This window comes from Rhamphochromis sp. 'chilingali', assembly GCF_963969265.1.
Source record: "Rhamphochromis sp. 'chilingali' genome assembly, chromosome: 7".
Taxonomy (NCBI): Eukaryota; Metazoa; Chordata; class Actinopteri; order Cichliformes; family Cichlidae; genus Rhamphochromis; species Rhamphochromis sp. 'chilingali'.
The window spans coordinates 30,848,779-30,866,391 of NC_137934.1; the positions used below are offsets into that span (position 1 = coordinate 30,848,779).

At 39.1% G+C, this 17,613-nt stretch overlaps 1 long non-coding RNA gene across 1 annotated transcript; it reads left to right on the top strand.

The window, feature by feature from the left end:
- Positions 1-1,583: 1,583 nt before the first annotated feature.
- On the top strand, positions 1,584-13,311 carry LOC308400285. Its single transcript, XR_013972344.1, has 3 exons — positions 1,584-1,958; positions 9,331-9,393; positions 13,175-13,311. It is a non-coding gene; the product is annotated as an uncharacterized lncRNA (long non-coding RNA).
- The last annotated feature ends 4,302 nt before the right edge of the window (positions 13,312-17,613 follow it).

Genomic DNA, 17,613 nt, shown 5'->3' on the forward strand with positions numbered 1-17,613 from the left:
TTGTTAGCCGGTGAAATCAACTGGTAAAGACTGGTCAGTCACCCTCCCAGTAACCACCAGTCATAAGAATGTGTATCACTTGAGCAGTTGGCATGTAGCACCACAGTGCACGAGGTCCGGAGCTCTGCAGTGAAAACCTCTTTCTGATTGTTTTGTTTGTTAGCAGGTTGCCTGTAGTTTGAGTGACACACCAATTATACAGTCCAGATCAAAAGCTTAAGACCACTTGAAAAATGGCAAAAAATCAGATTTTGCATGGTTGGATCTTAAAAAGGGTCCAAGTAGAGCTTCAACATGCAACAAGAAGAAATGGGAGTGAGACAAAACATTTGTTTTGAGCATGCAATTTATTGAAAACTCTTAAACTGAAACAGGCTGATTTATAGCTGATCAAAACTTTAAGACGTGTCTTTAAAAGGTCACATCTGTGCAAAAATGTGGATTCATTGTCATTTTCTGTCAGGTAGTCACACTGTCATGACGTTCTGATGGTAAAGGCAAAAAACTTTCCCCTTTTGAACATGGTCGGGTTGTTGAACTGCATAAGCAGGGTCTCTCGCAGCACACCATCGCTGCTCAGGTGGGAGGCAGTAAGACAGTCATTTGGAATTTCTTAAATGATCCTGATGGTTATGGAACAAAAAAGTCAAGTAGAAGACCCCAAAATATTTCACCAGCACTGAGCTCTAGGGTCCAATTGGCTGTCCGTCAAGACACTGGGCGATCCTTGACCCAAATTAAGGCCGTTACTGGTGCCAACTGCAGCCCCTTTACAATCAGACGGCATCTGACATTGATGGGCTTCAAAACCATTTTACTTCTTTTATAACATTTAGGTCCAATCAAGAGAGTGTCTCCTGAATTAAATCCTTAATCAACAAATCAGCAAAATCAGCTCTCCTATAAGAACAACTCACAGTTGATACCAATAAAATAACAAAGTGGATTCAAAGTATTACAAAATACTGCAAAAAAAGGAAAAGTGTATGATATTCTGTCACTAGCAGTGATTGCTGTTTTTGTTGCTTTTTTTGGTTGAATATTATGTTGCTATAGCAACAACTAGTCACACAGATCTACAGTAATTATACTCACACATTGTGAAATTTGCCATTTTGTCAGACAGCAAATGCACTTAAAGCATTACCTTCTGGGTTTCTTTTTATTTTAACCATTCCTAAACAACTAGGAATGATATTTACTGCTGTCATTAGTGTCCCTCCTTTGCCTAAGGCCTTAATGCTGATCCCTTTCTATTATACTGGCTCATTTGTACAATTTTCTATATCCAATTGTGGCTCACAAACTCTCAGACCTCCTGTTTCCTATTTCTGAATTTGGCCAGTGTTCTTCTGACAGTTTCACAATTGCTTCCATGAGAAAATACATAAAGCAAATTTTACTGGGTCACTGAAAAGCGTAACACCTACTGCTACAAATAGTGAGGACATGTTCATCTCACTAAATAGCATTAATGATTATCTTAGCCATTTTTTAGTATGAGCAAAGAAAATGTTTGCGCTTTATTGTTAAATCAACAGATTTCTCACATCGGTTGCATGGCAGTCTCGAAGGGCCAAAATCTTAGCCAAACAGGTATGCAGCAGCAGGGAGGAGTTAGGAACTAATGATTTGCTTGAGGTCTATCTTTCTTTCTCAGTTTAAATGATTCACATTTCTAAATGTCTATAAACGCTAGCTTGAGAAACACATCTGTGGAAAGCAACAAAATGTGGGCTTTTGGTGCCAAAGTCCTGTGGCTTCGCTTCTGTTTAAGTTAAAAACTGACGAGTGAAAAGTGACATTTCTGTCAACCCTGGGAACGCCTGTAGCGCAGCTCAACATGCACAGACTTGTACCTGTAAAGTAAGTCAGAGGAAGAAAGAGAAGCCCGACAAGGAGGACACTTATCTGCACAACGGCAGAAAAATACTTTTCGGCAACAGAAAACACATGTTGTAAGTATGAGCTTCAAATTGGCTTCACGCTTCAAGACAAAGAGGTTGTCTGTCAGTGAGCTTTTTGGTACTGTTGAATATTCTCACTGTTTTACTTCCCCTCCGGTCTGCTTTGTTCTTCGGTAATGACTGACTTTCTCTGATCTCGCCCATACAGAAAACATGTTGCTAAAATAAAACTGGAATGTGTTTTGCGGATGGTTTTCTCTTGTCTGCGAGTTGGAGAACAAGTATTTCTGATGGGGCTCCTGTGATCTGTGCCGTTTTTATTGGAACTTTCTTCCTTTGTGTTTCTCAGTATGCCTGCAGCTCTCTTTCCCTTCACTCTTTCCCTCCCAAAGAAAACATGAAAAAGGGCCAAAGACGAGCGAGAATACTTTGAGCTGAATGTGCTCTCTGTTCTATATGATGCACTCCAAAAACTGAGTGCCTGCATTAGGATAGCCTTTCTTCTGATGCCTTGTCCTGTACTTCTGAAGACCTGCTTGATAATGGTCATGAAACTGCAAACAGAACTTAAAGATGTAACAGCCTTAGACTGAGTTTTGTTTTGTTATGAATAATTTTAGGAATTGAATGATTTAGAGCAACAGTGCTTGGACAAGTGAGCTTTTTACACAATTATCTAACAGAAATATGTGCCAAAGCTGTCAGTTTGCACCTTCCTATTAATCTCTTATATGGCATTTTCTTCCTTCAGCATCTTGTCAACACCATAAAAAAGCAAAAGGGTTTGAAAAAGTAAAGACAGCTTCTCATATTGGATGTGCTATATGCATCTGCAAGCTACTTTGAGACCCACCTCCACCCTCATCTCTCGTCTCTTCTTCTTCTGGATGTTTAGCATCAATATCAACACAAGCAGGTCTGTCTTTGCCTCCTCCAGCTAACACACAGCTTTACACTGCACGGCTCCAGACACAGGGACACAGTGCCTCCCCTCACTAACAGCTGAAGTAGTTAACATTCATAACACTATACTACATCATAATAAAGACTAGCAATGATAGTTAGATAAAAGAAGAATAACTACAGGTCAGAGATGGGATATTAAGCCATGACAGAGCAGATTATGGACATGTAGAGAATCCGTCAGGTTGCTGTCTGTGCACGGCAGCCGGGGAACTGTAGCTGAACTGAGCAGAGGGTTCAGAGTTTGGAGAACTAATCTGAGTAAATAAATAGTAACATCTAGAGCACAGCAGTGCAATCAGACAGACCTCAGGCCTGAAAAGCAGAGCTAAGGATGCAAAGAAATGCAGACTGTGAGTGAGTGATCTGTGGGGTTTTTTGTGTGTGTGTGTCTCTTTTGCATTTTCCATACTGCTCTTCCACAATAATTAAATCATTGAGATTCCAGGTATTGTGTTGTTTCTTGTATCCTTTGTTTATTAGTAGGTTTTAAAATGTGTTATCTTCACGATTCGTGATGATCAAAATAATTTCTAAAACAAATGCACCTTTTATATTGAGTCCTAAATACTTACTTTGTAAAAAAGTTACTTTTCATAGGGGAAATTAGTTGTTAATTAACAAGTCAACTTTGTCAGCATTTGACTTTGTCGTTATTTCTTCTGTTGTTGAACGATGGGGTCAAAATCTTTCCCATCATATCAAAAAATGGTTTCCAGGATTTTCCCCTTATCGAGTCAACCTTAATGCACATTAAAGGACAAGGCGGCGTGGTCTTCCCTTACATTTTTCACTTATTTGAATGGAACGGAATTAACCTAATTTAATTTAAAAGAAGAAAAGGTTCTCTACTTCATATGCTTACCTTCATCAGGGCATTAATTTGCAGCTAAATGTTTCATAGAATTGAGCAAAAGCAGATGTTAATCTGTTAACTAGAATCTGATAGAAAAATATGGGGGAAATCTGCTAGTTTGCAAGCAACACAAGTCTCCAGCATCTGTCTGTTATGCTCAGTCATTTGGGCAGCTGTCACAGCAGAAAAGTGTGTGACACTAACTCTGCAATGTTGGCTTGCCGCAGCAGGCTGGACTCTGCTGCCTGGAGCAGTCTTGCACCAGGTACTAATGCTTGGCTTACAGTGTCAGGCTGATGCTGCTGACTTAATGACATCCTAGAGACAGAAAAAAATCCACTGACATGAGGAAGTGTTCTTGATTTCTATATTTCTCCACACTGACAGCTCTCTATAGCCTAGCATATGGGAAAATTATTCTCAAGCACTGTTAAAGAAATTATGATGCCCATAACTGAGGCTCTAAAAACTGTCCCCAAAAAAGCTCACAGCTCTGGTTGCCAGGCACCCTCTGAATCTCGGACACAGGACATTCATCTATGATGTGCACATTTCTGAGTGTGTATCTTATAAAGAAGCAGGGCAGAGCAGTGTTTAAAGCGTACCCTCTCTGGAGCGCTGTCTTCCAGTGGCTTCAGACACACCAGCAGCTTCTTCTCTGCTGCACCTGCTCCTCTCAGCACTTTCCTTTGTTATTTTCTCAGTTCATTTTCAGTTTTTATTTTTATACTCCAGTCTCAAATATTAGTCCTACAGAAATAGAAGGCCTAACTGTAATTGGCCACCTGGTGACTTGAAATTGTTAAATGAGATCTATTTAGCTTTATACATACAAAAGTTCCAACCTGAACTGTTAAGCATCAGCCAATTTAGCACAAGCTAAAGCAAAAAGCCACAATTCCAAAAAGGTGGGGTACTGTGTAAAATGTAAATAACAGAATGAAATGATTTTTAAATCTCATAAATCTTGATTTTACTTAGAGAACAGGAGAATATATAAAACATATCAGATGTTTTAGGTTGGACATGTTACTTGTTGATAACAAACAACAGCTCACTTTAAATTTGGTGGCGATTTCACTGTGTTGTATGCTGATTTCTGAGAGAGGAATGTTGTCCTGCTCTGGTCTGATGTAGGATTCCAGCTCCTCAACAGTCCTGGATCTTCATTGTCATATTTTCCGTTCCATGATGTGCCCAGTCAGGTCTGACTAAACAGGTCTGGACTGCAGCCAGCTCAGTACCTGGACACTTTTACAACAAAGCCATGCCCTCTTAATAACTCCAGTATGGGGTTTAGCACTGTCTTGCCAAAATACTGTATGCAACAGCTTCCATTAAAAGGATATCAAATCTGGATGGGAGCATATGTGGCTCTAATATCATCTTTACTTCTGAGAAACTCAGTAACAACAGTATCAAAAACATTCAAGCAGGCTCATCTTCAAGTATTTATTGGAACATTTCTTTAACACAGGTAGAATAAAGTCTTCTTTTACGCTTAAAAGCTTGGACGCTTTAGTCCTTGCTCTACCACTTTGTACTGTCAGACTAGTTTAAGAGCATAAAAAGTGAAACCTTTGCTATCATCAGTGCGTCATATTCCTCCCGTCAGATCTTGGCCATTTTTCCTGTTTGTTCCTATTAGTGCTCCCTTAGATCACTTACTTTAAATAGTTCTAAGCCTTATATAATTCAGCAAGTAATTGAAAGCCCACCCCGGGTTATGAATATGTATGTTGTAGTTAGAAGAGCCTGTGGGAATATACAGGAGGTTGCATTAAAAAAATAGTACCTAACAGAATCCTGAGGAGCTGTCACAGATATAAATAGCACACGTTTCCCTACGAGCAGAAGCTACTGTACCTGCCTGCTTGCAATCAATATTTATATCTGTCATTGACATTATCTGTAAAGCAGCTCTTATGTCATCCGAATGTCAGATAGCGTGACTAGGTCTTGCCAAGTATTTGATCCTGTGAGTCTGTCGCTGATTTTTTTTATTTATTTGCTCTACTTTTGAGCGTGTTCACTTGCTTTAATTCCTTGAATAACATTTACCGCTCTGACTTATTCTCATCTGGTTCCCTGCTGCTGCAACGACCCAGTTTGCCCACAAGAATCATTAAAGTTTCATCTAATTTAGAATCTCTGAACAAGTGTATTAATGGCAAGAGGATGCTGCTGGTTTGCCATAAAAAACAGATTTCTGACATAAATCTAACTCACTGTAGATGAGTTACAATTAAACTTACAGGCTTTTCAGTCCATGCTAGTACCCCCAGTCCCCACAGCTGTCTAACTGCCATCTGCATAATGTTAGCAGCTCATGTGTAAGATATTTAGTTACTGTTGTTTCCAAACTGCAGTATTGATAATTTTCCTGCATTTGTATCATTTTATATTGATATTTTAAAAGACTATTATGATATTATCTGCTTTTCATCATCAAATTTGGATCTAGGAGAGCCTAAAAACTGTTTTGTAGGGAGTAACCTAATGGCTAAACAAGTATTCTCATAAAAGTAATGCTTCTGCATGAACCCGGTCCTTTTGTTCCTAGTTCTGCTTCCTCCCTTTGTGTACTATCACACTTTTTCCTCACCAGTGAACTATCCAATGTGTCAATATACCCTGCTCTGAAAATTTAAAGCAGCACTTTTTAATGAGTATTGCATCAAGTCAGTTAAACTTCTGGGATATTAATCTGGTTGATTGATCGAGGTTATTGTTAATCAGTTTCAGCTGCTTTGGTGTTCATGAAATTAATAACGGGTGCACTAAGGGCACAGCAATGAGACAACCTCCCAAAAAAGAATGGTCACTGACACTGTCCCCCTCCTCATCTTTTTTGACTGTTTTGGGGTCGTTTTGTATTTGGCTGGTCAATACTGGCAGCATCAAGCAATATCTGGAGTAATCCAACATCTCCAGCATAGCACACCAATATGTTCCATTGCTAGAAGGTTTGCTGTGTCTCTCAGCACAGTCTCAAGAGCATGGAGGAGATTCCAAGAGACAAGCAGTTCATCTAGGAGAGCTGGACAGGGCCATAGAAAGTCCTTAATCCATCAGCAGGACCAATATCTGCTCCTTTGTGCAAGGACGAACAGGGTGAGCACTGCCACAGCTACAACATAACCTCCAGCAAATCACTGGTGTGTTGTCCCTGACCAACCAATCAGCAACAGACTTTATGAGGGTGGCCTGATAGCCCATTGTCCTCTAGTGGGCAGTGTGCTTACGACTCTTAAATTTTGCAATTTTAGTTACAGCAAAGTGGGGGGTTCCTTTGGAGTTTTTGCATTTTTGGACTTTTGACTCTTTCCTGCTCTTTCTGTCAACTGACCTAAACACTCAATTAAAACTGAGGTACAGACTTTTATCCTGCCTCTGAGTGAACTGTTCTGTTCACCCTCCTTTAAGAAGTGCTGGGGTTGCTAGTCAGAAAAAGGCAACTGAACTTCTATAGATATTTTTTTGAAGACATTTTACATCTTATCCAGGAATCTTCTGAAGGAGAAGCATTACTCAATATTATTTTTTTAATACATCATGTTGTATTATTTCTCAATGGAGTTATTTGTTACCCAACTGGTTACATTACATTTGCCTCACTGTGTAACATGAGTTGAAATGCATTGTCAGTTAGAAATATAAACCTTGGGCTATAATCCCACACATTGACAAAAATCTCTATGCTAATCAGAACACACAAGATCAGTCTTTTAATGTTTAAGTTTGAAACAAAACCAGAAACACAATCGAAGGTGAAAACAAGCCCATAGAGACTTTCATTGTAGAAACATGGTCAATGGAGGCTACAAGCAAGCTCAGGCTCTGGATGCAGTGCACGAGTCAGCATACGCTCATCCTGGGTTCTTTGCGACCTTTGTGGTGAAATGTGTTAACACCACAGGGACAATTAACGTAAAAGTGGTTATTATGACAGGTGGCTATCTCTCAAATGTTTCCACAGTACTCTATGCAGTTCTGTGAAAAACTACATACACCCTATGTTTTTGTACATTGTAGAAAAACATTTGGCAGCAATAACTTGAAGTAATTGTTTGTTTGTTTTTTTAGTTAATTTATTAGACTCTCATGTTGTTGCAAAGGAATTTTGGCATACTCTTATTTACAGCGTTGGTTCAGTTCATTGATGTTTGTTGGCATTCATTTATGCACAGTTCTTCTAAGATCCTGCCACAGCGTTTCAGTCATGTTGACGTCTGGACTTTGAGTGGGCCGTTGCAGTACCATGGTAGTTTTGTTTTTCAGTCATTTTGTGAAAGCTTTGCTGCTGTTGAATGGGATCATTGTTCTTTTCGTTTGCCAAACTTTAGCTGTCAGCACAATGGCTTCTATTTGACTCTAGAACACTTTGGTATAAAGAGGAGTTCAGGATGAACTCAAAGACTGTAAGGTGTCAAGCTCCTGTAGTATAAAAAAAACCCAAATCATCACCCTTCTACCACTGTACTCGGCAGTTGCAATGAAGTATTTGTGCTGATATGCTGTGTTTGATTTGGTGTTGTACTTTATGACCAAACCTTTCCAATTTGGTCCCTCTGTCCAAAGAATTTGGTTGCGGATTATTCAGATGGAGCTTTGCAAACCTTTGCTGCCAAGTTATTGTTAGAGAGAATAGACTTTCTATACTTGTTGTTGTTCTTGTTCAGCTTTTTCCAAATTGCTCTGTCATAAACTTTAATATTTAACACGCTAACTGAGGCCAGTTGACTCTGAGATGCAGCTCTTGGGTTTTTTGCAGTTCCTCTAAACATGAATTTCTCTGGGGGAATTTCTGGGGCATCCATCCACTCCAGGGAAGATTTTGGCATTGTGTTAACACACATCTGACTGCTCCAGACTGCATTCAGGTTCTTATGCTTTTATACAAATGCTCACACTTGATGATGATCATTTAATCAGGTGCAGCACTTATCCTCAAAATTCCTTTTGGAAACAGTAAATATGCACTTCATTTTTCGCATGGCTGTATCATTTGATTAAGCTGATGGTCCCATCCTTCTGGGATGAAATCATGCACTCCTTTTTTTATAGACAACCAATCAAACCAATGATTTTTACATTATGAAGTCAGCATTTATGACATACTTTGTGATGATACGTAAAAGCAAAAAATTGCAAGGAAAATATCTGAATACTTCTTTCACTGCTGTGGGCAGGAATGAACTCACATCCAGGAGAAGCATTGACTGATCTAATATTTGGCATCAGATATCAAGTCATTCACTGTACTGATACCTGGTATTCAATTAGGAGCCAATATCAGCTAAGATGTTACTCATTGTTATTAATTTCATCCTCTAGACTTGGAAATATGACAAGATGAGGTACCCATTTGGAGTTTTATTAAACTGACAATATGAATGATTTATATCAGTTAATTTAAAAAGTGACGTTTAAGAGATAAAACGTTAATTAGTTAATCTAATGTAATAAGTAGGTACAATTTGGGATTTAACTTTTTATCAGCTTATCTCTGACGTGAATGTGCCCTGGTCCTTTGTACAGAATGTACACTGTCTGTTTGACAAGATGTACGTTTCATGAAGTTTTTTCAATTTTGCTCTGCAGAGCTCCTGTTAATGATGTCATTGATGGCGTGGGGGGAGTCATTTGACCGTCTGGAGTGTAAAAGTAAGGCCACTTACTCCTCTCATTGTCCTGTCAAAGGCTGCTCTCTCTCAATTCCTCATCCTCTCTCTCTGTCTTTTTTCTTTTCTACCTTCTCAATTCTGCACCGCTCGGCCCTGCAAATCTTGGTGAATTGCCCTCGGGACTTCTTTAGGAGGATCGAGGATATATTCTCCTCTCAAGTTCATCAAACCCATTTGGAAGATATATTTAAGGAGGACGACACTGGCCGAGATAAGAAGCGTAATCTGAGCTGCCGGTGTAGATAGGATGATTTCAACCAACTCTTATTCATTTATAAAGCCGGCACCCGCTCGCGGCTATCACCTGACCACACTCCTGCCCTTTTTTTGAAAATGACAGAGGTGGCAGATAAGTTCTTTCTTTTTCTCACTCTTTACGCTGCCTTTCGTCTCTCATCACTCCACTGAAATGAACTCAGCCCATCTGTAATATTTTAGCCTGTTGTCTTCGGCATCAAGATTGACTGCCCTCCAGAGTATAAATTTCATCTCGCATTCCATTTGCTCCATTTCCCTTTGAAGGACTGCAATGACACGTTTGATAAACAGGTAAACAGGGGCAGAAAAAAAAGGAAAAGAAAAAAAATCTAATGCCATTCATATACCTTTACGTCTCATGCGAATTTAACTCAGCTCTGTTGTGATTGAAAGTTCAGATATGGAGTGATTTGTAGACGGGAACAAGCGGCCTCTGGATGTGTTTTGTTTCCTGTCAATTACTGTCAGAGCGCCAGCTGTGATTTATGTAAAGCGATTTCTGTGAATAACACTGGTGCTCGCAGTTAGCTGCTTGTTTGTGCTCCCCTAAGACGAGCTGAGTATTTAACACCTGCGTTGGCATCAGAGCTCCATGAATACGCCCATAACAAAGGTAAGGAGTGTGGGGAGCAGATAACAAGAAATATTGGTGTGTGCAATTATATGATGCAGAAGCAGAGCACGCGGGGTTCGGTTTTTGAAGGTTTTGAAGTTAAAAGGGCCTCCAGACATGCACCACAATGCCTGGCAGTTTTCTGCATCGTCTCTTTGTTCACTGCCTTCTTTGAGCTTACGAGCACTGTTAGGAGGAAAGGAGAATGTGAGAGAAAGATACAGAATTGCTTAACCTTCAGAGGAGGCTTGTTGCTCTCATGAAATTTACCTAAAATACTTTATAAATTTGAAAGTGAATGATTCGTTTAAATTTGCTTTCACCCAATATTTTGTCCCTGTCGTCAGAAAAACTTGTTCCTGATTCAAGAGCTTACAGCAGTTTACAGTGAACAAAAGAGGCCTCTTTTGAAGAGCACAGGGTAGAAGTTTCTGGTGACAGACAGTGAAATTGAAATAGCAGAAAAGTCCAAATGAGCTGCTGTTTCCTGTAGATTAGATATGTGAATCCTTCAAATCAGTGTAAAAAGTTATTTTCAAGTTTACGTCCATGCTACCATCTTGGATCTTTCATTTATTTGCACTGAAATCAGCCGCAATGACTGCGATGAATCATGACGATGCGCATGGATGTAAAATAGCCATCTAATAAGCTAATTCACTCTGAAATGATCATCTAAAGAGGTGGATAGAGTCCCAGGAATGGTAGAGCATAAGTTTCAGACCTTCAGTCTAAAAGAACTCATTGACTTGTATAATTGGCGATTTGGTTCTGCTCTGAGTCCTCCCCAGTCGGGAGAGCAGTAGTAGCTTCCCTCAGTACTAGGGATGGGTATCGTTTAGGTTTTATCCGATACCGGTGCCAAACCGCTACTTTTGAAACGGTGCCGGTGCTTAAACGGTGCTCAAACCGGTGCTTAAAGAATGGAGAACACAAAATTGGTCCAAAAACCTCTCATGTTCAGCTGTGTTTGCTAGTTCACCTTACATGCGTTAATTTAATAACGTGGTTAGCGTACTCAACGTAAATTACACACGAACAACATTAAGCTACTCATGCAGAGAAGCTGCTGCTGCTGCCATCATCATCCGTCATCATTTCTGCTACCCTGACAGGGCTAGGGGCCAGGACTCTACTCTTCGGGTTTTTGGGGATGTTGCAAATTCTGGTTCCGACAATAGGCACCACACCCGCAGTAGATGTGCTCGGTGTGAGGTCTCGCAGCAAGCTATCAAATACGGCACATTTCTCGGCTTTTAAAAAAAACGCTATGCATCGCCAGGTGTTTCATCGGATTTGAGGTGTTACCTCCTTTGACAGTATCACAGTATCAGCTTAAAGCACTTGTTGCAGGCTGCTGAGTTTGCATCTTTTGCTGTGAAGTACAACCAGACTTTTGACCGCTTCGCCTTGGGCATTTTTAATCTGTAGCTCTGCATAAAAGAACGTACATACCTGGACCCACCTACTATCCTCGGAAACGTAAAATGATTGGCTAGAATCTAAAGTGTATCACAGCTCAGGAAAAAAAAAAGCACCGAAATAAAGCGCCGAAATGTGCACTGCTTTTCGGTCTGGTTACTACCGTTTATGTCAGAACCGGTACCCATCCCTACTCAGTACAGAGAGCAATTGTCATCAATGACATGACACTGATGAAGTCAAAAATAAAGTTAATAGCGTGAAATAGATGAGCTGAGGTTTAGGTGGGTTGCAAAGTAGCTTACAGATGCAGCATGATTAGGAAGGCTGCCAAAAGTAATGTAATGTTCAACAAGATCATTTTTAATTTAACTATTCAACAAGCTGATTTTTTTTCTATCTTGTACCTTGCCATATGTGGTTATGGTTTAAAAATGATCCTATTTTGGCTCTGTCAGGTCTCATGGCATTTTGTGAAACAGTCATATAAAAACTTTAAAAAATAAATATTTTGTGGTCTTTGTGGGCATAAATTATTACGCTTTTCCTGTCTCTGAACAACATGTATTTGTAGTGATGCATTTCAAATTTGTGTCACCATGGTAACTAAGAAAACAGCATCTGGCAGCAGCTGTATTTGAACCCAAACCATGATAACAGTGACATACTGTATTTGTAGTGAACAATGTATTTATCAATCAAATGATATTTGTAAAACTCTCAGGCAAGAAAGTTTACGTGGCTCCCTCCTCCACTACCCCACCGCTGTTTTGGAACAATTTTGAACCTTTAGAAAAAACACTTCACTTGATAGCATAAATGTGAAAGCACACAGCAATAATCAAACCATGGTTCAAATATATTTCTTTTTAAACAGCTGTCTAATCAATAATCTTTTTTTCCAAGACATCAAAGTAACAACTATCAGTAAGCACAAGTGAAACCAATGATTTAAGCATAATTTTTCCACAGCTTACATAGTTAATAATAATTCCAGCAAACATGCTTTTGAGGAATATAAGGGTTTTTTTTTTTTTAATAATTTATGGAATTGAAAATCTAGACTTTTTGATGGACACAAAACCACTAGCAAATTTAGACAATTTGGAATAATTTATATAACACTATAAGACACTTTTAAAAGAAAATATAATCATGTAACGGCCTATGACATGTTATGATTCACAAATAATAGGCTAAAGTGCCTTTACTGTATGTTTAGGGTGTTACCAGATATACTGTTTTATATATGCAGTTGTTAGCATCACAAATGTCAGCTACCTGAGCTCTGGAAGCGACTGATTGAGTTTTGTGGTGTAATACAGATGAGGAAAAAAAAATCCAACCTGTGAAGTTATAAAACTGTAGCAGTTGAACACACAGGTCCTTAAAAATTCAAGTCTTTACTTCTTCAGGGTTTGAAATGAAACTGTCTGTATTTCAAAGTGCTGTTGTTGGTTTTGCACAGCTGGCCAGCTGGTGTTTGAGGACTTCTTGAGGACAGAGTACAGTGACGAGAACCTTCTTTTCTGGCTGGCCTGCAAAAAGTACAAGAAAATAACCAGAGTGACAGAAATGACCATTGCTGCCAAACGGATATACACTGAGTTTGTCCAAGTTGGTGCACCTAGACAGGTATGGCTTTTGTGAATTGAGGAGTAAACAAAGTCAGACCTGTGTCTCTACAAATCACCCCCGGTTGGAGGTGATTTGACTCACTTTTACTAAAAAAACATTCAAATAAAAGGAAATCTTTCACTCTCTGTTATTCAGTACTAAACAGTTTATCTTTTACAGTTAAACACATGATGTAAAAATATATTCAGAAAGAAAGGGTGAAATAAAAGCTGCTGTTTTCTGAACCTAGATAAACATTGACTGTGTGACCAGAGAAGAAATCAGTAAAAATATCTCTCAGCCGGGGCCAAATTGCTTCGACGGGGCGCAGAAACTGATATATGGCCTGATGGAAAACGACTGTTACCCACGATTTCTGAAATCAGAAATCTACCAAGATCTCCTGGAGCCGGCTGAACAGCAATGAAAGTAAGATGAAGAAGAAGAAGACAAAAAAAACATGGCTGACACCTCTTTGAATGATTGATTTTGCACCTCAGAAGACAGGGCTGCCTGTCAGACGAAGGAGGAGTGAAAGGACATACAGAGCTGTTGGTATGGAGACTGACAGGATCTAAAAGCCAAACATGATCTAAATAATGTATTAAGCTGCTTTTGAAGTCAATTTTTGTTTTGGATTTGATGGTGCACAAAACGCCTGTAATTCAAAAAAAAAAAAAAAAAAAGATATCACGCCTTGAAAAGTTGACATTTGTTTGGATGAACATCAAGGGTAAATTCTGTCATTTGTAAACACTCCTCCTTAAATGATTTAGAATATGTTTTGGGAAAGTTAATTTTTCATTACACTGTCTTTTGGTATCCAATCACACAAACTAATAAGATGTGAACAGTACCTAAGCAATATGATAGGATGTAACAGGTGATGTCATCTCTTTGGCCTGATGAAATTCTCTTTGTGTATATTTGAAAAGTGTTTTTTTATGGCAGTAGGAAATGTACAAAAATGTTCTATTGTTGCAGCGGTGAATCACACGGGCTTAGATTTAGTTTAGTCTGGCTGTACATAACCTGCTGCCTCTGGAAAGAGTTTGTTTGCTGCACAGCTTGGAAACAGGCTGCCAATCATCTGATTACTGTACAATGTGATACCACCGGACCATTGTACGCTCCCTGTCAAAATATTGACAGTAAATATCGTATTAAAAGAGCACTGTATTGTTGTTTTTGTTGGATAAATCCTGCAGCTGCTGTGGCTGATTAGTGGTTAAAAAATAGTTCTACGCACGAGCCTGTGTGTTCGCAAATGAGTGTGTGTGGCCTTCACTGTGGCCATTTTGTCAAATGATGTGTCAAGCACCTCTTCTATATGAGCATGCACAGAGCCTGAAGCACAAAGCCTGGGTTAACAGCAAAAAGTTGATGAGCACCATTGTGATACCCGTTATGTCTGACTGGAGTTTTTGCATTTGACAAACCAGCTAACATAAAACTTGCTTTTGTCTAAAATACTCTTAGGAAAGTGTGTTTTGAGTTATATTCCTCAACTCTAGTCACAGTTTAAGTGTGTGAATGCGGTGACTAGAAGGTTTTGAATGATGAATAAAGGTGAGAGGTATTTCTTTGGTGATGTCAAGTAGGATATTTTAAAGTTTGAAAGTGTTTTTAATTTGAGAGAGGCATGAGTGATGTTATAAGAGTTTGAGTTTCTTTTCTTTCAGTTCAAGAACGCATAAGTACATACACTTGGTACACCCGTTTACTCTTTTACTTTATTAAAACAGACGGTGTATTTGAGTTTGAATTTCAGTAATTGTATGTTGATATGGTAATTTAGTTTTATGTTAGGTGAAGGAGATGTCCATCTCTGCGTCTTGCAGGATTGAAAGTGAAAGTTGAAGGTTGTGATGTGAATGCTGTGAGCAAACTGCAGAATGTGTGCGTGAAATAAGGGTGTGTTGTTTTTACATAAGGATTTAGTAGAACTAAAGTAGAAAGTGACAAACAAATAGATAAAAAAGTAAAATGAAGAGAGAAAATAACTGACAATTACATTAATGAATAGAAAACACACATACACAAAGTGCCATATGTGAAATTATTTTAGGAAGGAATCAGAAGTGAGATAGTTTAATATAAGATGCAATGAAGGAAGCAGCTTACACTCCTTTAATTTCCAGAGCCAGTGTGTTCCCTCCCCTGCCCACTTGGGCCCCGTATCAGGCGAGTATGGAAGGCTGGATAGCCCATGACGGGTAAGATCCCACCTCGAAACCCTGGGACAACCTAAGGCAGGCACAGTCACGATTACTCGGCCTCACTCAGTCCCGGTGAGCTCAGACTCACGGGTGAGATGAAGTGAAGAAGACGGGACCTGACGGGTAAAGCCGCTGGGCTGAGGCAGAGGGGGAGAGTGGCAAGTGGAGCCCTGACTTCTGGCTGAGGACAAGGAATGCTGCTATTTAAGGTAGGAAATCAGAATTTGGGTTAGTAAATTTGGGAAGGAGTAAATTGACTGTTTAAAGGCAAAATTATGAAGGAGTCTGACACACTGCAAAAGCAACATATGCAAATTCACACACACAAACAGAAAATGCATTAACCTTATAAAGACAAGACAAGCTCATGATGATTATTTGTATAGATACTGATTAAACCTGGCTTAGAACACAAAGATACGCAATGAAGATCAGCTTGCTACTTGTATGAGTGGCACAATGGTGTGAATGGTTAATGAAATACATTTGAGTTTGAAGCTGAGGAATAACTCAAAGAAGCTATATGACAAAGGGAGTTATGAAAATAAAAGTGATTAAAGTAGTTTTAAAAGAGTGACTTAGGAGTGCTCTCTCGTACTAAGTGATCAAAACCAGTGATCACTGTAGAAAGAAATAAAATAATTTAATAAGGAGATAATGTTTATACATATGTTTCTCTTGTTACGGCAACTTCTTGAGAGATGACTCAGTATGCAAATTAGTTGGAGTGAGTGGTGACGAAGGAACTTCCTGTGTGTGTGTGTGTGTGACTGAGGAAGTGACTTTCAGAAGAGGAAGCATGGCAGACAAGAGAAGTACAGAGTTGGGTAGGAAATTTATAGTTTAGTGATTATATGTTGTCATAAGGGGGTTTTATGCTGAATTTAAGTATGTTAAAGGGGGTGATTTTTGTGTGCAAATTGTGTGGTTTTAATGAGACTTTCGGTGTATTGAGGAGGTGAAATTATGTGGTGGCAAAACTTTTGTGTGTTTAAGGTTGTTGAGGTTGTTGTGGTGATGGGTTGATTCTGTCAGTTAGGTTCGGGTTGTTGTTGTTTTTGTTTTTAATAGAGGGAGTTTTAGGAAACATCGACATGTCTAAAATTGGGCCCATTATTTTGTAACAGTGCACTTAAAGAAAACCTGTCAGGTGATTTTGTTTTGTGTTTTGTGAGCTAACAATCAGCTCTATTTTTTCATTTCTGTTTTAAGCAGGCCTGCAACAGTGAATAACGGCGCTGAAAATTCTCGGGAAGAGTAAATATAAGGGGGCTTTCCAGATTACAATTGGCTGAGGAGAAAGCTACCTGGGGACTAGTCAGGTCGTAAGTCCCTGTAAAAAGGATTTTATGCGAGTCAATCCAGTCCAAAAGCATAAAGAAATATTTTCCTATGGAAAATAAAAAATGACTGAGCTCATTTTGCTGAGGGTGGAGAATCTGGCGCGGGACGCTCCACTATTAGCAAATATATGGTGTGACTGCATGTGAATGTGTGACTGGATGAAGGTGTGGATGAATAAATGTGGACAAACAATTTGCTTTTACCAGAGAAAATTTCTGTTTTGTTTTGTTGACTGGGGTTAGATTATGGGATTATAGTATATTGTTGGGAGAATGCCAAATGCTAAAGGGGAAATATTTTTTGATGTAACTCAGTTATCATTAATTGAAGAAACACATGACTGATAACTGTTCTGTTTTAAGTTTATTTTTATGACATAGATTGGATCATGAGTGGGGAAACTGAGCATTTTTAAGTTTTGTATAGTATCTTGACACATGAAATGTATCAAGATAAAGGGGGGTTTAGGGTTTAATAATTTAATTGTTTAATAATTTAGGATCATTTTAGGACCTTTTGGGTTTTTGATCATTTGGATATGGTAAAACTGAAACTGTTATTTTTAAGTTAAGGTTAAAGGATTAAAGTGAACTTGTCACGGTTTGCGGGGCAAGCCATGTGGAGTTGTAGAAAAGGACCCAAAAGGCGGCAGCTCTGGTGCAGGTGAATATTTATTTATAACGGTGGGCACAAAACAGCACTGGTGGAAAAACAAGAAACCGGAAAC